Source organism: Lepisma saccharinum, chromosome 6 (genome assembly GCF_977018435.1).
Source record: "Lepisma saccharinum chromosome 6, izLepSacc3.1, whole genome shotgun sequence".
Lineage (NCBI taxonomy): Eukaryota > Metazoa > Arthropoda > Insecta > Zygentoma > Lepismatidae > Lepisma > Lepisma saccharinum.
Window position 1 is genome coordinate 51,117,693 of NC_139234.1, and position 23,090 is coordinate 51,140,782.

The following is a 23,090-nucleotide window of genomic DNA, read 5'->3' on the forward strand; positions in this document are numbered from 1 at the left end:
CTATTTCGACGCACGTAATTCGCCCAGAGGGATGCAGGAAAGTTTTGTTAACAGGTATACCTTGTCGTACCAAAATGGCAGTACCTGTGGCGTTGTATGTGAAATTATTATATATAGTGTAGTCGTGGCCACATGTAAAATCGTCTGTACCGACCTCTTGAAGGAAAAGAAGATCGAGAGCACTTTGCTTTATATAATCGGTCAAGGCATGGTGTCTGACTGTAGAGGATAGTTTGTTCAGATTTAGTGTGGCAAAATGATACACGGGAGCCGTCATGTAACACACTAATGATATAAACAACCAAAACATTGCATGTACTTACAGGTTTCCTGAAGAATCGGTATTTAGAGTGGTCGTCATCGTGGGGTTGGGGGGTGTTTCCAAAGGGTTGGGCACAATTGGGGTCAGGGTATACTTCACTGGCGATGGTGAACGCTGTTCGTTCGTTTTCTTCGCCGGGTGGGTAAGATTCTGGTCTGTGCTACGTTGCTTCTTCCTCTTCTTCTTTCCCAGTATGGGTGAAGCTGGGGTCGGCAATGATGGGGGTTCTAGAGTCAGGTCCATGTTTGTCGTCTGCGAAGAATCTGCATCTACTGGTGGTGAGTTCTCGATGGTTTCCTCAGGAGTCATCTGCGTAGTATGGATAGTATCGTCATTTGCAGATACTGGAACCTCTATGGAAGCGACACTAGGCAGGGTGCTGTTTTCTTCGGTCGGCGTTAAAGGGACACCCTGTATTATATCGGAACTGGCATCTACAGTTGATTCAGTTTGCGTCTTGGTTGTTGGAACTGGAAGTACTGACCGATCATTGTGTATCACTTCTTCAGCGCTGTTGAGGTTGAATGGGGCGGGTCGCACTCTCCCTGCGTACGAGTTATCACTTGTGCGTGCTGTTGGCCTCTGGCGACTAGGGCATTGGTTAAAGAAATGATCGACCGCGTCACTGTAGGAACACGTACGCTCTTGACCATTGTACGTGACCCAATATCGGCCGCCACTGATCGTAACATATGAAGGTATCGCACGGGACAAGTTCATCTTTACTAATTTTCTTCCGGTTCTCACTGGGTATATGTGGTCTTTCGAATACGTTTCGTCATCAAGGAATATCACCTGTCCATAGTTAGTTAGTACAGAATAAATTGCTTCATCTGACATTTCACTCGGCACGACGTGCAGCCGCACTATCACATGATTTTCATCTGCCCACGTCATTATCACTTCATGTTCGCCGTCATCGTCATTATACATATACACTCCTTTCGACTCGCGTAATAACTGTTCACCCGTTACTTTAGACAATAATTTCACAAAAACACATTTTCTATAATAGTCTACTTCTATACTTACAACCTGTTCTGGTTTCAGTTTCAATTTCGTACTTATCCAGCGATGTAGTTCATTTGACGTTGGCTTATATCTCACTTCTCTAAAGTTCAATTTCAACGTGTTCACTCGCTTGATGGCCATTTTCAAGACTTCAGTTTTGTTCGACTGGACGATTACGTAATACACGCACGCTGTCTCAACTACACGCTACGGGAGAGAGCACCGATCCAACTTCCTCCTTCCGCGGTTCCCGCGAGACTGACTGAGCCACCGCGGCCACTCAATTGGAAAGTACGATGTTTAAACTATGGAATTTTTCACAGTAAGAATTCTTCTATTTTTGACAGGTGATGTGTTAATAGGCGGAAATTGGCTTATAGGTAAATAATGTAGTCGTATTGGTAGGCAATTGATATATATATAAAGCATTTTTAATTAATTCTTGAAATCAAATAGATAAATTTGCACCAATATTAATATGTATTTTTCTTTCTTTCACAGGTAAGTTGACCAATAATTGCATAATTAGATGTATTTGGCAATATCTACAAGTTGATTCAGTCTAGGCGCCATTAATGGTTGAAGGTAAGTGATTGATAACTAATTTATGAATGATCATTCTTTTTTGTTCTAGATCAAACTCATACCAGTAGGTTGTGCTTTGTATGTCGCAAGAACGTTGTGGCGAATCTTACATGACAAGTGTGTTTGCGTAGCTTTAGTGAAGCCTTTTTGGTCTTTTTTAACTCGAAACATGATTTTTTATTGAGTCTCAGGTGCAACTTCGTTGTATTTGAATGGCATAACTTAATAAGCCATTACCCACCTATCTATTTTTTATGTATATACGTATCATGATTCATTAAGAATGAAATGTTTACTACATTGTTTCGAGTTTGTAGTAAGGTTCACAGTTGCTACTGTCGTTTAATTGTATGTTGGAAAAGTCTAGGGGTGTGCAATGGAAGTAGTAAGATGCCAGTAGAGATACTGGCAGGGTGTAGCCGGGTATATCCCGTTTTCGTTAAATCATTCATTATCTTTCAGGCTCTCACATTATAGAAATGCTTTGTGTGTGTTGTCAAGATGTTGGCTCTTGCCTTCATTGGCAGTATGTCCCTTGGGTACAGAAACCTTGCGTTTCCTAACAGAAAAAAGTGGCACTGGCAACACTGAATCCGTGCTGCATGTTGCATACATTGCATAAATGCACGATAAAAATTACTTTTTTTTTTCGAGACCTCGTAGTGTCAAGGGAGGTCTTAACATTGCCAAGAGAAAATGATCGTATAGATGTCCTCTACTAAAATATTTTGTTTTAAATTAATGTTTGCAGCTAGAATTCGATACTTTCTATCCGCCATTGTAATCTTATTTACAGCTTTCTTTTTCCACATTTCGAAAAAACGTGGAAGGCGTTCGTTCTCGACTTCCCTTGCTGACGGAATCGGTGACAGACCACTTTGATATATGCAGGAGAGGAGTTCTAAATCGTCGGAGGGATGACGTAATTGGACGAATGTCACGTTGTAGCCGGAAGGGTGCGTTTCGGGGGAGGGGAAAGGGGTCCTGGTGTCAGCACGCATTGCCGCAATTTGTCGACAGGAGCTGTCTGGCGCAGGGAATCCAATGTTAACGGTGTTACCATGATTGCGAATCGCTTCTCGGTTAATTGCGTGCTAATATGCTAATCGCCATTTCAATGCGGTCGGCATGAGGCTCGTCACATGCTCCCACCCCTTTTCCGGTGTCCGCTCGGTTTTTAGGTGACTTGTGGACGGAAAACAAACCGCTGTGGATGTGTCATTGGTTTTGCAGGCGGTGTCTACCGTTGAGTTATGCAAATCGGGAATTTTCGTTCGGAATGCTCGGAAGATGTGTAACGTTGGGACGTGTTCTTTGCGAAACTGTATAACGGCCACTGTTCCGATCGTAAGAGTGCTATAACGTTAAAATTGGAACTAAACCTACACTCCGTCTTGGGAGTCTGTGGAGCAAGGCCGTGCGTAATGGCAGAGAATGGGAGAAAGCTAATGGCGGAGCAAAGTAGTGAGGGCTGCTTCGAAAGACTGGTACTTTCAGCCGCGTTTTTCTTTCCATGCACTCCGTTCACCTCTCCCGCGTAAATTGGTCCAGCCCTCTCGCGCCACTACTTGCGCATTTCCTCCCACTTAAATTAAAACTAGTTATCAGTCCCTCCAAGAAATAGGATTTTTTTCATAGTTCTTCCAAAAGCTGGTTCAATTTTTTTTTCACACAAGAAATGGTCGATCAACTATATATAAAAACTGCTTTGCTGTTTCTCCTAATAAGGGAGCGAAGTTTACGTCCCCAGTCCATCCTCTACGACCCCCCCCCCCAATAAAGAATATATAGTTCTCTTAAACCGCCCTCCGTGGCGGAGTGTTTAACACTTCGCGCTACGACGCCATGGGTCCCTGGTTCGAATCTCGGCCTGGGCATGGATGTTTGTGAGTGTCCATCAATTTCATCATATCATCAGTCATCCCCTTCTTCGTAAATTAGCCAAAAGTGCCACAAAAAGCGAAGTAACATAAAGCAAAATCAATCAATAGTCCACTGAAAGAAGGGTGTTAAAAGGGCAGTCGTTACAGGAGGTCCACACCGAATTTTGACCAACATTCTAACTTCATTCGCGTTATAAATGAAGATAACGGGTTGTAATCAACATCATTTTTAACACAAATCAATTTTAACGTTTACCAAAATCTGTTGTTTACATTCTGGGAACACTCCTTTGTTTTCAAATACATTGTAGGAAGTTGTATGCTCTTTCAACTCAAATAAAATAAGCATTTTGTGTGGTTGCAAGGTATATTAAATTGAACTTCCCCTGCCTCCCTATTCATTTTTTTCTGGTATTGTCACTGCTGCAAGTTGAAGTAAAAAATATACCTTCTCTTTCACAACTTAAGTAGCTGAAAGCAGCAAACATCTGGTTGTGTCGCATTGCCCATTTCTCAAGTACGCCACTCATGATCATTTATGCACAATCCGTGTTCACAGCTGAATATTGAATGTAGTGTCATGGGTAACTGTTCAAGAAAATTGTAGAAATATATATTTTTTAATGTTTGTTTTTAGCTTTAGGAATGTTTCAATTAAAATGAAAGTAACAACTAAACTCTGCGTAGTGACTTCTCAGTTTGGGCGACCCACTGCCGCTAATTTTTGGCTTTCGAGATCACAACTCTCTACATTTTGTTTTCAAGTAGCTCCCTAACTGTCCTCGCTATTCTGTGTCCGTATCGAAATTTTAGGGCCTCCCACTGGAAGTCAAACCCGGCACTGCTCGAACCAAATGCGAGTGCACCAACCGTATAGCTATGCAGGAAGCAAAAAGGTTCAAATAGCACCATTTTACATTTTTTTTTCATTCACAATTCTCTCAGAGTCGCGGCGGTTTAGTCTGTAAGGCGTCTGACTGCCGGGGATACCCGGGTTGAGTGATGTTAGATTGGCCTTGTTCCCGTATAAGGCGGCTCAGGGGCTCACCCAGCCTCAAATCAATTGGTAACTGAGGAATAAGGGAGACCGGAGCCTGCTGGTTATCACATCACCTCCAAGATGACCTAGATCGATAATATGTGGGGCTCTGCCGCCAAATCCCCTAAATGTGCCTTCACGGCACGGTACTATATGCACGGAGGACTTTACCTTACCACAATTCCTTGAGTCTTTGCCTGCCTACCAATCAAAATTCAGACCTTTGTTTCGGCCTTGATGTCCTTTCACCGAAGCCCGTACTGAGTTCCCGAATGTAGCACAGTGCACTAACAAGATGGGGACGATAAACATGAGAGATCGAGAGGAAACAAGCAGCACGAGGAATACCAAAAGTCTATTAATCGTGGGAAAGGTTAACGTAGAGAGGGGATAATAGTTCTGACAAGTTCTTGTCTCCGGGAAATCTGTACAATGTTTTCCCACCCTTTTCCTGTTATCATACATTCCCTTCCTTCTGTTCCCTTCTTAAATCCACCCGCCCTCTTTTCTGGTCGTTATAATTAATTTCCCTTTCTTGTTAAGTTCCCACGTATTTCCTTGTGTGCTCCTTTGCTTATGGTGGTTGGCTGGAAAGTTGCAAAACTGTGCAAAAATCATGGAATTATATTGGCTACGAAGTTGCATTCTGCTCCGTGAAAAACACAGTAATTACTGAAAATATTTTTTTTATGTTAAAGAACATTATCGTTTGACAAATCCAATACATTTTTAACACACTAAGAAAGTTATTGGTATTTTCTATTTAAGTGTCAAAGAATCGCAATTTATAGCTAACAGTACCTAAATAAGCGAGTTTGTTTGAGAACGCTGAAACTTAGTTGGATGCGGGTTAAGCAAAATGATCGAGACATTTCGATTTGTTCCTACACTATTAACGTAATTACCTTTCGGGAAAAAGTACAGAGAAAAGCATGAAAGTAATGGATTTGTCAAAAGAAAATACCTTTTAACTCTAACATTTTGGAAACAAGTTCATGGAGTAAAATAACGTTTTGCAAGAAACCGAAATTTTTCGAAAATTATAAAACCGAAAGGCAAAAAAAAAAAACCTTGGAAAAGGAAAATAAAACGCGAGAAATGGAAAAACACTTTTCTACAAACAAAAGGGCCGAAAACTGAGAACGAAACATTTTTTCCAGAAACAAAAAATATTTAAAAAAGACGAAAATCTGGAAAATTTATCGAAAACAAGAAACGATTTTTTTTTCGAAAAACAAGAGTTTTCCGAACACAGTGAAGAACGAAGAATGGAAGAATTTCACTTTCGAGGATCGATGTTTTTTTTGTTTTTTTCGAAAATGGTCATCCATAAAGTATATGGCAAATTTTTGTCATAAAAATTGCATTGGAAGGTCTGAGAACAATGTCTCAGGAAGTCTATGTGTCGAGGGCATTCACTTCGTTTCCTGAACTTCCGTTTTTTTTTATTGTTATGAAGTTTCGCAGATCCGGAACCGTGATTACGAGCGACCCTTTCCTCCTGCTGGGAACGTTCTCGCGTCCTTACCCACACCGCTCGCACGCAGGTATATGGGAGATGCTGCACGGAGGGGGAGGGAGGGAGAGGTGTCGGTGGTTTTTGTGCAGGTGCAACACACACGCAGAATTGCGGTGCTCGAGGACTCCGATGTCGGACAGGCAGCCTCTCGGTCCTGCGCTGGTGCCCGCGCAAGTCCGTCGTCAAAGCGAGCGCGCGCGGAATCGGACGCGATCGGACTAGTGTGTCTCTACACGTGGTGAAGTTCAGTCCGCCGGTGGTCTCCCGTGCCCCCCCGTGCAAGTGTGGTTGTGTGTATTTTTTCCGTTGCCCCCCATTTTCTTCGGCAGTGTGTTGCGTGTGAGAGTGAGAGTGCACAGTGCAGAAGATGGGCGTGCAGTGAGCATGCTCGTCCCATGACCGACAAGAAAACAACCGGTATCCACCGGAGTCCATCAGCTCGTCTTCCGGACCTCGGCAGACTCAACTTAGGCAATGATCGCAACAGTGGTGGCAAGATCCCCAGCACATGGACCCCCCTCGGGTGCACGACCAGAGGATGCCGGGCTCGAAAACCGGCCAACGCCCTCAGCCCCGATTCCGGCTACCGGTCCCTACCCTCCGCCTCCAGTGATTATCAACTCAAGTCCCCTTCTCAGGTGCCCCCGCCCAGTCGACGATTGTCCCTCCCCACCGCCCCTCCCATACGCATACCCACCCCTCGTCCGAGCCCCACCTTCCACGGGATACCTTTTCTCCAGGTGAACTCGAATTATGCCCCACCTCCAGGGTCCAGGTCCCTGCGAGGGTCACCCTCCAGTTTGTCCCCCTCTCGCCCTTCCAGTTCGCTCTTCTTCAAGGGATCCCCTCGAAATGGCTTCCAGATTCTGGACGAAAAGGTGGCGTTGTTTCTGGACATTATGGACACGCAGGAGAGATTCTCACAGGTATGACGTCTTCGTGTTTTTATTGTTAAACTGACTTCTGAAGCCGCCAATACGCTTTTCCCAAACTGTTCCAAAGAGTGGATTCGTCTCTAAAGAAATGAATGGTAGTGGAGCGTGATGTTGATTGCACCATCTCCAACACAGCCTTGAGTACAGGCACGCACGTCCCAGCAGCAGCTGAGGTCAAGAATATGTGGACAAATTTTGTCGAAGTTTACTTCATGCTCAGATAAGCTAATCCAGACTGGACCTACAGTTATGTGCCGAACTCGAGACCCCTTCATTAAAGGCCGATATTCTTACCACTGCGCCATCGACGAGGTCGTGAGAATATACGACCTCATGTGTACTCACTGATAACTAGACATATGTTGCCGGCTTCCGTGGGAAGCCAGAGGTTATAGCCGCGAGTCCTAGATGTGTCATTGTGTTTACCGCCTGATTCACTTCGTCATTCATCTCCATCGTGGCGATTAAGTAAGTAGATAGAAGAGCGACGTAAAATTGCCGAACTGCATGGGACATGACCCAATGCGTCCATGCTTCAAACCTGTGTTTTTTATCAAAGTCTTGTAGGCTTTATTTGTTCATCATCAACGTAGGGATTAACCTAAAGGTAAAAAGGAGACCAATTCTTGTGCAAATACAAATACAGATTTACGTCTAATCTTTATACTACGATACCAATCACCACGATGTAAGTATAACAGAGCCACGAAGACTAGACGGTGCGAGGGCCTCCCCGATGGCATAGTGGTAACGTCGTCTTATAATAAAGGAGTTTCGGATTAATTGCCCATTACGAGCGGTTCGAATCTCACTTTAAACTGTAGGTCCAGTCCCAGATTAAGTGTATCTGTGCATAAAGCGGACTTAAACCAAAGAATTAAAAAATCAACATTTTGGCGAAAGCGCAAACGTGAGAAGACTTGCCTTGCCCAAGATTCAATCTCCGATTAGTTGGGAGTTACTAATATTAGGGTATATGCAGTGTGAACGTATCATATATTTCTATTCTTCTGTTCTGTCACCTAATCAAAGATCACTTTTGAATATTCTGTCTGGAAGGGATTTATTCGTACCGTTAATGTAAGTTTCAGCGTCTTTAAATAAGGTCTGTAACTGAAGGATAATATTTAGAATTCCAAAGCAAGAATTTGGATTGTCCTTTTACTAATGAGAACAAGATTATAATTCTAGTTGAATAAATGAGCAGCTTTGAATTGGAGAGAGGTTAAGATAAGCATCTCCAACTTCTAGTATACTGCTGTAGTTGTTAGTGATACAATGACCTGTTGGTCGTTTGATATTCAGTTCTCTTCTTTTCCTAAACCCGTGGTCTAGGAATGTTAAAAATCTGATTCTGTTTAGCAATTGAGAAAGCAGATGTGACGTGGAATTCGGCAACCGTAAATCACCGTCGAAAAAGATAATGTAAATAGTAGATTAGACAAGTATACAAGCGAAGTAGTATAGGAAGGACACCGATGATAGCGATTTGCATATTGTGATTTATATATCGCCACATAATTTAAGTGTCCGTCCTCTCATTCATTCATACCTGAATCATGATCTTTTGGTATCTCTTTGTACCATTGGCTACTTCCCTGTTTGTCTTTCTTTATATGATTGTGTTAACACAGCTCGCTACCACAGCAGGGGTCCCGGGTTGGAATCCCGGGCGAGGCATGGGTGTTCTTTCTGAGTGCCTTTACCAATTTGATCATATCATCAATCACCCATCCAATAGTGGCAGAAAAGCGAAGTAAAAGAAACCAAATCAATCAATATATATTATTTGGCTCCTGTTGGCTCCTGCTGAGGGAAGGGGGGGTGTTATGACCTTACTTTGGCCTTGTTTCCTTTAAATAAATATGTCCGGCTTCTTCAAAAACTGCGTTTATAATTAGACCGCCATTTGCTCCATGGGAATTAATCAGAACATTGACACATCCCATGCGCATTGGTTATTTTTTGACGAAGTGCTAATGAGTATAATCTATATGACAATTAATTGCCATTTGAATCGGCTTTCATTACAGAAATTTTTATCTTTGTAGCATTCATGGATTCCTGAAAAGGCGAATCAAGATAACGAATTTATCGTATAGGAATTTCACCCACAAAATTATAGTTTTATTGATTACACATTGGCAACTCATTGTCGACCGTTGTCAGTTTTTTCATTCCCATTGAGAACCAGAAACGAACCACATTTTGATCGTTTAACTTCAGTGGCGTTAAAATTTTGTTTGTTACAATCATTTGTGTGTTATTTTAACAGCACTGAAGTTAATTCTTGAGGAAAATGTGGTGTGAATCTTCTGGAACCAATGTTTGTGTCACTTTAGAACCAGCGTTTCTTAAATGCCCTGTAAAAACGCCAGGTTGTTGCGAGATACCTACATTTGACACGGACGAACAGACTCTCCCTTCGCTAAACAGAAGCACAACAGCCCCTCCCCCCCCCCCTCCACCATCCAAAGCGCAAATCCCTAGTACGCCATCGATTAAGAGAATTCCATAGTAGGGATGGCCAAATTCTGATAAAATTTTATCCGAATATTGGTTAATTTTCTATCCGGATGTCGGATAATTTGAAATCTGGATATCCGTTATCCGGATTTTGTGATCATCTCTTTTCCGCAGATATAGAGGGACAAGACAAGACGGATCGAGTGAAAATCTGGTAAACCAAATCCTTTCAACTGCCAGTTGATGGACGTTCTTCTGAATGATTGATGCGGAACTATATTCGTCCCGTCTTTTGCGAATACGACTGGTGGTATTGATTCGAAGCTAATAACAATGCCATTGGGTCGCTCCAAGAGCTCTGTGCGGTTATGGCGACTCATCTGATGTCTCTTCCTTTGCCAGAACTGTGAAAATGTAATTTGGGATTGGGAAACAGGAACGCGAGTGTTTCGCATAACTCGATGGGTCGAGGAAAAGTGCGAATGTGCGTAAAGTATCTGTGATCATACGTTCTTATTGCCTTTCACGTATTCTCGCACTACGTGTAGAGAGTATATCTTCTGTAGTCTCCACGCAACCTAATTACTTATGTCGATGTTGCAAGTCGATCTTAGGACGGACTTGTTTCAGTTGTTTTGAGTCCACTTTATGCACAGAAAGATTAATGGAGACTGGACCTAGAGTTTAAAGTGAAATCCAAACCACTATGTGCCTCCATCAAGTATCGAACCCGGGACCCATTGATTACAAGGCGATGACGTTACCACTACGCCTTCGGAGAGGCCTACTGGGACGAACTTGTGAATCACTGCCTATCAATACCCTAGCCACTACTCCAGTGAGTGACCCCTAAATAATTTGTTCCTAAGATCCTTGAGAAAGGATAGCCATACTTACTTTAGTCTGGGGTGGTTAATAAATATGGATTCACGCAATGTTTCCAAACCAGATTATCGTAAAAGAGCTAACGCCCCATCTAATATGGAGCTTAAAGCCACATTCAAGGAGCTAGCCTCTACAAAGCTCAACAGTTTTCCTTCGCGCTCTTTCGAGTTTTAGACGAAATTTTTCATCGCGCGTCAACTTACAGGTTATTTTCCACCTTCTTCAACAAACAGTTGTGTTTTCCTCGAAAACTATTTTATGTGCATGTGTTTCTTGGTGATTGTGCATGGCAGCACTAGAAGGGGCTGCTGGGTTTGGATGTAGATTTTCCTTTTTGTCACTAAAAAGTTCCTTGGAGCATTTCATGATTTTACGAGCTATAAGCTCGAAGATTTAGTTTCAAAAAGTTAAGTTGGTGACAGTGATGGGCAGTTCTGTGAAGTTTGCTTATTTTTTTATTTTGATGAAAGTGTTTTAGCTTTTTGAGATGAGCGGGCCTTTTACACTGTTTCTAAGGATGTTTTAGACTGTCGTTACCTTTTTTTAATATGTTGTTTGCCCTATGCATGTTCCTTTACAACTTGCATTTTTAACCTTTCTCAAGAGGCTCTTTACACCACTCTTTTACTTTTAAGGAGCCATACGAGCCGAAGCGCCCCAGAATTTCTTATCAATCCTTTATTTATAATTTGGTTCGTTATGTAGTACTGTATGGGATCCGTTCCAGGCATGTCTGCTGCTTTTGACCTTTTTGGAGTTCCCACAAATGCCAAAACTGAATCCTAAGAGCACTAAACCTGACTCTCCTAACCTAAAAATTCCTTACAATTCCCTTTAGGTTCAATAATGGATAAGTTATGAGGGCCAGATTTAGAGCTTTTGGCATCCACTTTTGTGGAAGCTGAGTGTGCCCCGCACCAGACACTTCTATTTTTCCTACTTGTATGTGTTCAACTATCCTTCTCTCCAAAGGTTGTAGCAGCTTCAAGATTCTCGAGTTTTTAAAAGATGTTTACTACTTGTCACTCTCTCATATGCGTACATGCGTCACTCCATGACTGGCTTCTTGGTATTGGTACAGTCATGCATATTCTAACATATTAACTCCTGTTACGCAATTGTGGTCGTAAGTAGGTGCTTGTTAAGACATTTTCCTTTCATTCATTGTCGTTTCTTCGTGACTTCTACGTTACAGTGAGCTATTACATAAACCAGTACAAGAAAGTGCTCTTTCAAATGTGTTGAATTAACTTACAAATTATGGCTTTACAAGCATAGCTGGAGCCAACGACACCTTGTGTATCGATTGGAAGTAGTTCGCAGAGTCATTCAAGATTTTTCTTTTTCTAATCTTTCAATTTAGATTATTTTGACTCGCTTTTCTACCTCTTGAGTTAATCACAGCAATGAGGATGAACTGGTAAAATGGATGATGGGACAAACCCACAGTTATTTTAGGTCGCTTTTCTGAACAAACCCAAGGTTATTTTACGTCGCTTCTCTACTTTTTGCGTTAATCACAACGATGAGCATGAACAATGAACTGATAGAAATGGATCACGGGACCAAACAAATATCCTAAACGAGAGTTCGAACCTGTAGCTGTAACTGTAACAGAGTTACTTTTTTCCAATTGAAGTAACGATTCAACAGTTACTTTTACAATTACATTTAGAGTTACTTCATGACACTTAAGTTGCTATATGAGTGTCGTAAATTATTGGTGATTTAGGACTTAAAGTGAACCAGAACCATCGATAAACTACTTGTTTCTGCTGTGATACAAATGTTCATCCTTCGTTACATTAATTCCTGCAAACAATAGAAGAGGAAGAGAGAAAGTTGTTGAACTAAATTTGTCTCGTGTCCCTGGCCAGTCGGTAGGCTCTGAGTTCCAGGCATTTCAGGATGAAAGGTTTATCATATGTTTCATCTTTCGTTTGGTAGTCCTCAATTCTAAAGCGATATGCATACCTCGGAAGGGATTTCCCAGAAGCAGGAAGATGAGATTAGGAGAATGATTCTTTCCTATTGCTGTCAGTTGTGTGCTGTGAAGTGGGTCTAGTTTCTGTAGTTTCTTCATCTGTGGCCTCATAATTGTTCCCCTTGATTGATTGATTGATTTAGTTTATTTTACTTCGCGTTTTGTGCCTCTTGGCTAATTTGCGAAGATGGGGATGAGTGATGAAATGACGAAATTGATGAATGAACATTCACAAACAACCAAGCCCGACCGGGATTCGAACCCGGGACCCTTGGCGTCGCAGCGCGATGTGCTAACCACTCGGCCACAGGTTCGGCCTCATAATTGTTCCCCTTGTGTAAGCAGCATCCGATAGTTTTCCTCGTTTTTATTACAATTAGTAATCGATTTTGTGCAATTTGTTTGCAAGAAAATTTCCAGCAAAAAGTAACTGTAACTGAGTTACTTTTTAAAATGAGTAACTGTAACTGTAACTCCGTTACTTTGTTAAGCCAGTAACTCTAACTGTAACTAGTTACCTTTCAAAAAGTAACTTTCCGAACACTGCCTACATGTCAACCTCAGGTCCCGGGTTCGAATCCCGGCCTGGGCATGGGTGTGAATATCCCTTCATCATATCAGAACTAATCTTCGCAATTAGCCAAAAGTGGCGGAAAAGCGAAGTAAAATACCAAATGCAACCTCTCTCACGTAGGACATCATGGACTGTAACGAGACTCTGGCACCTGAACACTCAGCCAGTAAAATCCTATGTGGGACTTGTGTGATTTTCACGTGTGTGTCATTATCCCTTCATCTATTTTATCTTATCACTATTCATCCTCATCTTCTCAATTGGTCAAAGAGGCAAAAATGTCAAGTAAAGTAAATCCATTCATTCATTCGTCCATTTCATCTAAATCAGCTCACGATTAGCCCAAGAGGTAGAAAGCGACTTAAAATAATCCTGTTTTTGTCTCATCATCCCTTTCATCAGTACATCGCCATGATTAACCCAAGAAGTAGAAAAGCGACGTAATATAACCGAAATAGAAAGAAAGATGTCCTTAATGTTCAGCCAGAAAATTAGAATAAACCTTCCAAGATGTACCTTTTTTTCTAAATAGTAATTTATAGCTGTTGAAGCAACCTAAAATTAATTTTCATTTTATGAAGAGAAGAAATATCTATACAGAGAACAAAAAAAAACTGGGGGAAGACTCCACTCAGAAATGACACTGGTGGCTATTTCAATAACTCACGTCCATGACACACCATGCACCTCCTAAACGAAGAGAACTCGGTTAGTAGTACCTGAGCATTGTCTAGCCTTGGGTACAGTGCGGAGTAAGTTGTGCGTTTGCGACTATGTGCTTTTGTCTTTTTTTTTTCGAAAAAAAAAATGTCACCCTATGTCATTTTAGAGTTCATCCAACTTTCCACTTCAGGAAGGCTTGTTTTGCGGCGACAGAGTTTGTCCCCTCCCCCCTTTCCCCTTCTCTCTCTCTTCCTTCATTATCCCGCTCGCTCTACCAGTGCGCAGTCCACGGACATCCCCGTTACGACCTGCTTCAGACTACATTAGTTGGTCTCTCAATGATAATCCAAGGACTGTTTTTCTCGTATGTTTTTGGTATGAGTCGTCGAATTTATATAAACGAGACCCATGGAATATTTTATCCATCCGTTAAAATATCTCAGTTTTTCCTTTATTTTGGATTTTTCTTTCGCTTTCGGCAATTACACATTTCACCTGGTGTATCATCTTAAAATGCACGTTTACGAAGTCTCATGCTTTGCTGCATTGCTCACTGTTGCCCTGTTTTGGTTCAACTTTGCCTCTTTCCATTTCCTATATTCGAACTCCATCTTCCTAGTTTCTTGCTTTTCCAAATATTGTTTCCTCTGCCTTATTCTTTTCTGTTTCCCTTGTACTCTCACTCTTACAAATATTCCTTCCTCCGTGTCCGTTCTTTCTTCCCTATCTTCTCAAAATTTCTATCTTTGTGATGTTCACTAAAAATATTTCTTATTCCCCGTTTATCGCCTTTTTTTCACTGGCACATAAATACGTGTAAGTGCTATACTCTGCCTCGGGAAACTGTGGAGCAAGGCCGCGCATAACGGTATAGAAGGGGAGAAAGCGAGTGGACAAACCACAGCAGTGCGCGCTGCTGCAAAGGGCTGGTAGCTGCAGCCGCGTTTCCCCTCTCACGCGTTTATTAGTCGAGCCCCCTCGAGTCCTACTTGCGCAGAGGACTCGTTTTCGTTCGCTTGTTCCAGAGACTTCCGTGACATTGTTCAAATATGCTAGTTAAAGTTAACCTATGGAACTTTTGCGCAAGTGTGTACACAGTAGAAGCGTTTACACAGGGTCTACAGTGCACCCTTGCGTAAAAGAGGTAAGAATTAGTCGGTATACGAATCTTTGGGTTGGAACTTTGCATTGATTTTTAAACCAATTTTCTTTGCATAGAGCAAATGTTAGGTTTGAAATTATTCGAGTTCTCTCTTTCTGTGAAACAGTTATTTTATTACTGTTCCAGTGGACCGGTGCCCACCCAACCTTTTTTCTACAGTAATTTTTGCTGCTTGATTTTGCACGAACCTAAGCCCATTGCCCTCGACATATCTACATAGTCAAATGACTTTGTCTCTTCAAAATGCAGCCCCCCTCAAAAATGAAATCCCGCGCACGCCCCTGGTCCTATGTCCTATTCATCCAGTGGCTGCAAGGGTAATAACGGTAGATCTGTTGAAATGTGTTGCACGAAGGATTAACAGCTCAATAGAACCTTTATTTTAAATACTTGGTTCATTCCCCTGACACAATAAATACAATGTCGTTCCGGTTGATGGCCGTGGAATCCTTGCGGGAAAGAAATGCACTGGTGTGACTCTTCAAAACAATGGCGGATTGTCCGCTGTCGGCAGGAGTTGCGTTAGTTCTTTTTTTTCCGGTTTCTCTTCCGCAAGTCTTTTTTTCGGTGTGACAAATCGTAACTTTAACGTCCTGAAAAATGGACATTCTCCAAGAGGGTCAAAACCTAAATGATGCGGCATCGTAAGAAACGTTTTTAGATGGAGGAAGAAAAGACGTGATATTAAAGCAACGGTAATGAATGAGAGAAAGTAGAGAATTAACGAAGCCTGACGAACAGAGAAAGAGACGGAAGAGAAGAAAGGAAATGAAGCGAGAGACATAGGAAAGGGGAAATTAAGAAGCGAGAGAAGGGGATGGAAACAATGATGCGAGAGAAAGTGGAAAAGGCAAATTGCGAGAGAGAGAAGAAAGTTTCGCATGAGTGAGAGCGGGAGGTAGAGAGAGATGTATGGAAAGAAGGAAAGGGAGAGAAATAACAGAACCGGACACAGGGAAGGAGAGAAATAAATGAGAGACGGACAGACCAAGGAGAGAATAGAATGGGCCAGAAAACGGGAGAAAAGAACAGAGAAATGATCTAGTAGAGAATAAATACCATGTAAGCACGGGCGAAGACATGCTAAAACTGAGAAACTAAGATCGAAAAGTAGAAACTTGCTGAGCGAAAAGAAAGAGTTAAAAGGTAGTTTAAAGAATCAATAGGCAGTTTTTGCTTATTTCGGAGGATGTCAAGTGCCTTTATCCTACCTGCGGGTGAAACGTTAACCTGAGTCCACATATCAAGGCAGGACCTAGAGGGAGTAGGTATTGAACCCGGCTGCGCATTTACGATAACTCGTGTAGAAATCGCAACTGTCGACAAGCGGCCTGAAGGAAATAGTGTCGACAATTGAAGACTAAAATTGCTAAACGCTGTGCCAAAATAATTCAAACACCGTTTTGCACGTTAAACTGTGAAATGTGCCATGCTTTATAATGTGGTAAACATGAAAAGTGGCTGGTAGCCCTCTAAGTAGTTGAAAGGGCGTGTAAAGAGGTCACTAGTGTGAACGTTCTTACGGGCTGATGTGCGGAACGATGCGATTTCCCAACGCTTTCGCTTTTGGCACTTACAACGTTTACCACTTTTATTCCTCAATTTCTTTCCACTTGTAGACAAGCAGTCTGTAAATAACCGGCCTTAAAATTATTAGTAACAAACCATTTGTTTCTACATGTAGACAAGTCGCCACATTGTCGCGTATCGGTAAATCGTGCAACCACTAGGCCAGTACGTTTCACGTTTTCTGTTGTGTTACATTCTTTTAACAGACAACATTGGCTGTGCTTCTGTTAATGCAACCAGTTGCCCAGCCAGTACGTTTTCTGTTGTCTTGCATACTTTAAATAACTGTGTTTGTTTTGTTGTTGTTTTAAAGTTCATGCTGAGTACATTTAATTTATTTAGCAGACACAAGCGGGAGTGTTATTAAATCTCGAACCAGACCGAAAGAAAACAACACAGAAATAAACTGAACGAGTTTGTTCCGAGTGTTGCGACCGCTTTTTCACAGGATAAAAAAATGAAAGAGAAAAACTGCAACCTTTCGGAGAGAACGTATCGAAGCGTGTAATCAGTCTGCGGACGCGAGAATGGAGAATTCATTTTAAAAATTCCCCAAAGTGACAAAACGCCACTACAGTACCGATTCCGCACCAGATCGTCTCTCCTAATTCACATTTCCCCATTGGCAGAGGTTGGTGGTGTGCGCATGCGCGCCTACGGAGGACAACAAAACGCAGAATGCTGAACGTCGGTTAAGTAAATGTAAGAATGTGGCTAACAGAAATTTCTTTCTTAAAAGCTGACGTTATATTGTTGAACATATCTGTTCTTTCGGGACTTACCCGATGGCGTAGTGGTAACGTCGTCACCTTGTAATCAAGGAGTCCCGGGTTCGGTACCCGGTGGAGGGACATAATGTTTTGGATCTTACTTTAAACTGTAGGTCCAGTCCCGGGGGAACTTTCTGTGCATAACTTGGACTTAAAACTCAAAAAACTCATGTCTGTTCTTTCTGTGGCGTGATTTGAAGATATACTCTCTTTTTGTATCCATTGACGCCCGCAGGGGGAGGCTTACAAGATATTTCTTTCCATTGGAGGCAAACGAGTCATATTTTCCCCCATAATAGCGTTGATCCCTCTAAAAGCAGCGCCGTTACAATAAATTAACATAAATTACTGTGACTGAAATTAAAATATATGTGTGAAATATAGTATAATTTTAAGTTACATCCAATTTGGGGGGCGTATCTCTCCTTATCTCCTTACGAACGTATTTAAATTGATGCTGGAGGATGATTGGATGAAATTGATGAAGGGACACTCACAAAGAACACCCATACCCAGGTCGGGATTCGAACCTGGGACCCCTGCGTCGTAGCGCTCTATGCTAACCACTCCGCCACAGGGGTTTGCTGATTTCTAAAAAATTTAGGTGCTGATTAACAATCATTTGTGTATTGCCTATGTAAACTGCTTTCTTACGATCGACTTATTGGTTGAGTGTCGTCGATCAGATCATTGACTCCAGTTCATGGTGAGAGGACAGCGTGCCGGACAGTGAACGATAAATTACTGAGAGTCACCCCATTTCGAAAGTTGACACTTCCCGCAAGCAAAGTGACCGCGATTCGCGTATAATGCACATGTTTGGCGTACACCTCAACCTGCTTCCTCCTTGCACCCCCCATCCCTTGTTCGCAGCACTCTTTTCGCTCGCGGACGGGTGTAGACGCCAGAACCCATTAATCGATGTCGGGCACTTTTCACCATGGTAATGAGAAAGTTGCTGCAGTGTTTTGGATGGGGGAGATGGCAGTGACAATTAGTTTGTAAGGGGGGGAGGAGGCAGGATGACATCAGAGGCAATGAGGATGTTGGAAGTGTGCCAGGGCAATCTGCAACACCGGATGTTGTGAAACAATCTGTTTTCAGAAACAACAATTGACTCGCAGTTTCGTTGCCAGAACTCAATTTCTGATCTTCATTTCGTCTGGGGTGGCCTGGATTACGAACGGTTCGAATTAAGTCGACCAAAAGAGAATAATCCATGTTTTTCCTCTCTCGGCTGTATGGTTGCAGAATTCTGATTAAAAAAGGAGAAACGAAAAGCTGTGCAAGCTTCATGAAACTGTCGCACCGAGTCGCTTTATATCTCATTCTAACTCCTCCCTTTTTGGGTTCTAGCCACGCCCCTGCGCTGTTGCCAGATTTACTTGTGAATTAAATTGACGCAAATATACTGCGTCTCTTGTGGGTACATAACAGTGAGAACGATTGGCGCTTGAGGTAACCAATGTTAGAATCATATTTTCCCAGGACGTTATGTGCTTGCGAGTTGTCCAGGTCTCGTGCATGTGTAGTTAAAGTTCAAATCACCAACCCTGAGACCTTCTGTAAACAAAACCACGTGCATGCAGAAAGCATTGCAAACTCGTAGAAGTAAAATACTATGAAACACAAAAGGGTAAGGAAATTCTGCAATTCTGTTTGTGTTGCCATCTAAAGTCCAAACCAGTTCTATATACACGATTTTTCTAATAGCGCAAAACATATATCTTGTGGTTGTGTGGAAGTGAAAATTAATACATGTGTTTTCCCTCTGTATTTAGGAAGGTTTGCGCTGCGTGTGGGAATGATAACACCCCTCCCTTCATCGTTCATGAAAATAGCTGGGTGAAACCGTGTCTGCTGTGCGAACTTGTATAGCCTACACTTGTAGCGGGATTACGGTTGTCTGTCGAGAACACCATCTTTGTTTTGCTGAATCGCCATCACTTTTTGACGCTTATTGATACATTCGGACTGCTTTCCGTAAGGTAAACGAAGAGACTCCAACTTTGTTGCCGATTTCAACGATTGCATGTTGATCCGATGGATGAGTAACCGTTGTAATTTCTTGTTGTTTCACCGTGTGCTAGGTGACGTCATCTGGATGGTTGTGAATCCAGAAGTCGCTTAGAGCGGACTCTTAGAGACCTTGCTTCAATGGAAGTGGAGCAGATCTTACATGTACTGAAAGAGTGGCCTGTTCTTACGTTCAAGGCATTTCTCTTAAATAACCACGTGATGAGTGTTAAAGAAGCGCAGACTTGTGTACTAACTTTAAAAGAAGAGTCTTGTTTGTCAGACTGTAAGCAGATGGCGCTCACCCTTAATTACATATCAGGCGTACATACGTAGATTTGCGATATTTGCTAATGCGACACTTGTCAGTGATATTATTATTATTCAACACATTACAAAGTTCTTGTGAATTTGGGCAGCGCGTGAGCTGTACTGGACGATTTGAACAAGAATTATCAATTTGTTTCTCGCAGCTAAGTCGGGTTTTATTAGTATATTTCAGGCTTCATTTACGTAATTCAGCAGTTCCCAAATTTATATTGGAATCGTTAATTACGGTGAAACTAAGAATCGCAAGACAATAGCCATAAAAACTATAAACACATACAGTGTTGCCCAGTGGGTGACAAAAATGGGGAGGAGGGACAAGGACACTTACTTTCCCTTGATAGACAAGGTTTAGCATTAAGAGGCCATTGTGCAGGGCAAAAAGTGGAGGGAGCGACTACTCCCCCCCTCTAAACGCCGCCACTATACCGCGTTTGTTACAACCTGTCCCCTTTCCCGCGCTAGGGAGCGCTCGACAGTTTCTGTGCCAATGAGAAACGAGGAAAAAATCGTCTGCTGGGCAGCGAGGAGCGAATGGAAGCCAGAAGAGAGGCGCTTACGTAGACGCTGTTGCGACGTTGCGTATTTTAATTGGCTGCCTGGCTTTGACTTTCTCCAGCACCGAGAAAAGCCAGGGAGCAACTAGCGCGGGAACCGGGACAGGTTGTAACAAACGCGGTTTAGTGTTGCCATAACAACAATCCTGCCATACATTAAAACCATTTTCGCTTATCGCACACATCTTGAACTTGAAGTACATGTACCAATAGAGATAGCGAAGTTTTATTTATTCGTTAACATGCTGCTTCAGAGGCGGTCCAAGTTTTTATACGTCTTCTGCTGGCGCTGTGATGGCATCAAAGTACGTATCGTTTCGCAACCATTTTAACCATGAAGACTCGTCTCGAAGCTACAAACCCTAAAAAAATAGACATATTTTTATCCTGTATGTACGCAACCACGCAGAACAAAACCAGGTTTCAAATGCAATGCTGACGAATGTCTGCCGTCGAATCTCTCTCGAATACTGCCACTTGAATTCAGGAAATTACATTTAATATCTGTGAATTTTCTTTAGACTGCACCTGGTAATTTAAATGCTATGAAATTTAGTTTCGTAAAAGTTTCCGATGTATATTTACCGCAGTTGTTGTGCTTTTATTGTATTGTTAAAAGGATTCGGTTGTATAAGACAAATTAAATGGAATTGTACATCTTGCTAAATCTGGGCGGTTTCCACATTTTTTGTGTCCGTATTTCCTCATGAAATTCTATGTCCCTGTTCATAACAAAGCGAGGTTATCCTTCAACACTGTTGTTGGGTGAAAGTGGTGGTTTCCAGACAACTCAACTCCTGGAGTGCAACTATAGATGCATATTAATTAATTTACATGGAGAGATGAACGAACGATAATTCGTTCTATGGTAAAACTCATACATGTCATAATTTGTGAAAATTCATGATCATAAAATGCACTTTTACAATTGGATGGACAAATCAATACGAATAACTTTATGTCGATCTACGAGCACCCCCTGGCATTCAGTAGTGTTAAGTTTCTTGACTATAATAAGATTCGCCAGGAGTTTAATGTAAATAATTAGTGTAAAACGGTGATGAATTCAGGGGGTGGCCCGGGGGGAGGAGCCCCCCCCCCAGAAAATTTCAGTAACCTGGCAGATTTCGGACAATAGCTAAGAAATTTTGGCAGCTACGTATGTTCACTTTGACTTTGTTTCATTTACTTTAATTTAACGTAGAACTTACTTTTTCTGGGTTTTTTTTCGTAGTAGTAAGCACTAATTCAGTCCTTTTTGATAACTGCTAAATAAAGAACGTTATGGATCAGTATACGCTTCAAGCTTGTGTGAAGTGTCATCTGAGGGGGACAAGGAACCCACAGATAGATTCATTGATATCCATAGATATGTTGTAAAAAAAAAAAAAGGTAAAGTACTCCCCTGTGCTTTGCACCACGCCACGAAGGCGTATAGGCGGTGTGGGCTTAGGGCCCACACTTTCTTGATCTCGGCCGAGCTGGCGGTGATGTGATCAGCACGACGCCCGTGGCTGCCTTTACCCCTCAGAGTTTCCACCAGGTACCCACTTTATATGACGCTGGGTGGGCGCCGGAGCCGCTTGAACAGGTTGAAAAAGTCCCGGTTCTCCCCCGCCGGGGATAGAACCTGGATCTCTCGCATGGTAGCTACCGCGGCAAAATTATTGCATGCTATATTATTGTATTGATTCTCATAATTTCATTCTTAAAATGACAACCATACCTAATTGAATTACATCCGAAGCAAGGGGAATTTTAAAATATTATAGCATTGTTTTATTGGTAATATAATTTTCCTATGATATACCACCCCCACCCTTGAAGTATGATGCCCTCTTCCCGGAGGAGAGTGGTTGGATTCAGCACTGGTATAAAATGTTAAAAACCTGAAATTACCTTGGTCTTAGCCACCCTGAATACATATCATCTGTTCAACATTCGATGTATCGAATTCAACACACGAAATCGACAATCGATATTCTCGAATGCAAACTACGCAGTCAGTCGCTCAGCGATTTTAGCGACAGCGCTGTATCCTGAGTTTAGATTTCACTCCTCTCAATTTAGAAGGGGTTGGCAAGCGACGGAGAGAGCTCCACTTATAAGAGAAACTGCTTCTCGGTTGACTCGAAGCCTGATACCTTTAAATATTAAGCGAGGTTCTTCCCGCTCCGCGTCTCAACGATGCAAGGGTTGGATTCCCGGCTCTTACATTATTGAGCAAACTCGTCAAAGCTGTCCGTAAACCATGAGCGAGTCTGTAGCAAGAAGCTCTTGCATGCTTTCAATATTTAGGCTATAAAAACACTGTTACCGACTTTCAAAAGACGTCGTGATAGTCGTCCTGTTCCATTGTTAACCGTGTGTTCAGAGGCATAAATTGTTGGGTCTCGGTTTCCTGGAGTTTTGTGGCAGTGAAGGGAATCCGAGGTTTTTTCTCGCTTTCGCGTGCGTTTATTTCAGGCATGTATGTTCGTACCTTCTTTCGTCCCTAGATGGCAGTAAGATCGCGGGTTACTTTTGTGGCCTTTGGCTCGTGTTTCCTGCTTTCAAAGTTGGAGCGCGAAACTTAAAAATCTGTTTACTTTCTCTGCAGCAAGAACTTACTTTGAATACTAAGTAAACATTAGGCAAAGCACTAAGGGGGAGCTGATGAGGTTGTAGACCCTCCAGAAATGCTGAGAAAATAAAGTTTTTCAAATTAAAGCAGTAAGGGGAACTGAGAACCGAAGTGATAAATGCAAGAACTCCGATTACCATATTTGTCTTTGAACAACTTCGAATACTTAGGTTAAAATGATAATTACGAAATATTTTGCA

At 42.1% G+C, this 23,090-nt stretch overlaps 1 protein-coding gene across 16 annotated transcripts in view; it reads left to right on the forward strand.

The window, feature by feature from the left end:
• The window catches only part of Dys (Dystrophin), a 1,073,030-nt gene that overhangs the window by 732,806 nt on the left and 317,134 nt on the right, over positions 1–23,090 (forward strand). The window lies entirely within an intron of this gene.